The sequence below is a fragment of the Rhinopithecus roxellana genome, chromosome 3 (assembly GCF_007565055.1).
Source record: "Rhinopithecus roxellana isolate Shanxi Qingling chromosome 3, ASM756505v1, whole genome shotgun sequence".
NCBI classification, from domain to species: Eukaryota; Metazoa; Chordata; class Mammalia; order Primates; family Cercopithecidae; genus Rhinopithecus; species Rhinopithecus roxellana.
The window spans coordinates 22,848,711-22,851,109 of NC_044551.1; positions in this window are offsets into that span (position 1 = coordinate 22,848,711).

Below are 2,399 nucleotides of genomic sequence, written 5' to 3' on the forward strand. Positions count from 1 at the left end.
ACTTTAAAAAATTATCTATTTCTTTGTGGGTGTGGGTGTGTATGTGATATGTGCGTCTGCATATGCACATACCTATATATGTGCATTTGTGTGTAAAGTTGCAAATCTTTGAGGCTTATTGAATTTAATCTTGTGAGTGTGTACTATATATTGTCTCTATATTTAAAAACTGGATAAATTGTGGTAAGTTGCTTGTCATAAATGTTGTTCTACTTTTCCTTAAGTTCAACATGAAATTCAAGAAGCTTATAAAATGTCTAGGAAATTAGTGTAGCTTAAGTGAATTTCCCTTGCTTTGATTTCAGTAAAATAGCCAGGTGTCTATTTTAAGCTGAATTTGTGCTTTATGAAAAAGAAAATAAATAGTGCTAAGGAATTCTCATTGGCCCAGGAGGTTAGAAAGAGATATTAATTCTACCTCTGCAAGTCATCAATTTGATTCGGTCCAGCTTGGCAGTTTCTCAGAACATCTGTCTGATCACTCTTTAATGGTCAGTAAATGAGGAAATCCAGATGTTCTTTTAGTAGAGATCCATCATCTGAAATGCCCCAAAGTGCCTATAAGCCCCTACGTATCTAGAGGTCATATTCAAATGGATGAAGGATCTCTGAGAATCTTTTCTCCCAGATATGGCTGCTAAGTGATGGACATGCTGTCTTAGCACCTTCCTCACCTGGTCAGGTGGCGAGAATCCTTAAACCTCCTTCTTAGACCACACCCCTGTGTCACTCTTTGGAGGTGGGGAGCACAATTTACATGTGCAGCTACCTGCCCTGATGGAAATCAGGTGAGTAGGGAGTCTGGGAAATGAATCTTTGTTTTTGTTCATACAACTCTACCAATCCAAGCATATATGAGTATTTTTCTGTGTTCTCTTCTTCCAAGGAAATGCTTTCTTCTGAGAATATTTTCTCCTTAATGCTGATCTCATACTATGAAGGAGATTTAGGGTAGATCTCTCTAACAGAAGGTCAGTTGTAGACAGATATTAAAAGGCATTCGTCTAAAATTGCCATTTTTTTTAATGAAAAGCAGGTTTTCTTTACCATCATTTTGTATGACTAAAATATAGAAAAGACAAATGACTTAGAGTCACTGAAATACTTACCCATAAGAAGTGGTCTAGGAGGTTTGAATATAAACAAATAATTCCAATATGGGAGTCTAGCATTTAGAAATACCAGTGCCTGTATAAATACCAATGTGAAAAATTCTAAAATTGTCACTCTCTAAAAATTATTATTCTTAGCCTTGTAATACAGAGATAAGCTTAGTAATGTTCTGTAAAGAAGATTGGAAAAGGATAGTGCTTTTAGATACTTATGACATTTAACCACATATACGTCATACTAATATTATTTTCTTTTGGGAGGCCTTAAATACATTGCTCGTGATAAAAGTATTTAGGGGTGCTTCCTGGGTATTTGCAGCACTATGTGGATATTTTCTTATATGTGGCTCATTTTGGAGTAACCCTTTGATGGAAACATTACCCTTCAGAAGTTCTTTTTAAATCAGAGCAGCAGCAGTCCATAGAGTACACACATCTATGATATCTACAATGGTACTAGGTGATGAGAATTGTTCAGCTCAATTATAATCTTATGGGACCACCCTTGTATAGGCAGTCCATCATTGACTGAAATGTTGCTATGCAGCATACAGCTATATATACATTTATCTTGCATTTATCCAAATAGTGTTTTCGCAAGTATTTTTTTTATTGCTCTACGCTTTAGTCTGTATACTTTAAACTTAGCTATTCAGTATGAAATATATTAGGATTATTAAAACGTTGTTTTAGAGCAACTAATCTGCCTCACTTTTGCTAGGCTTCTGGCTCCAACTGAGAAGGGCAGAGCTGTATGAAAGTTAATACGTTTACATTCTATAGACCAGTGCTAAGTGAAGAGTATGAGAATCCCAGATTTCAAGCTCTCTGGCTCTTTGGTAATCATTTCTTATCCTTTGTGTAATTAATCAAAGCTTTTAAATAAAGGAATTTTCCAGAACTGGTATCTTTTTTATTCCTGTGGTATAATTCAAGGGGAAGTCAGGAATGATTCCTCAAAAGAACATGATTTGAAAAACAAGCAGAATATTTAGTGCCATTAAAGCCATTTCCACAACATTGCAGGTTTAACAGGGTTTGAGGAAGCATCTGCAAAAACCTTTTGCTGTCCCTTGCTATTATTCAATCTTAGCTTGAAGATATTATACAGAAAGGAAGGATTATCCTTTTTATTAAAAACTCCTTTTTCTCCAGCTACATATGGTCATTTCATTTGCCAAGAGAATATGTCATTGTAAAGAAATACCACAAAGAATGAACATTTGAATTGCAAATGGTTAAAGCAAAAAAAGGTGTAGATTTTGTTTGTAGATTTTGTCAGGGGCC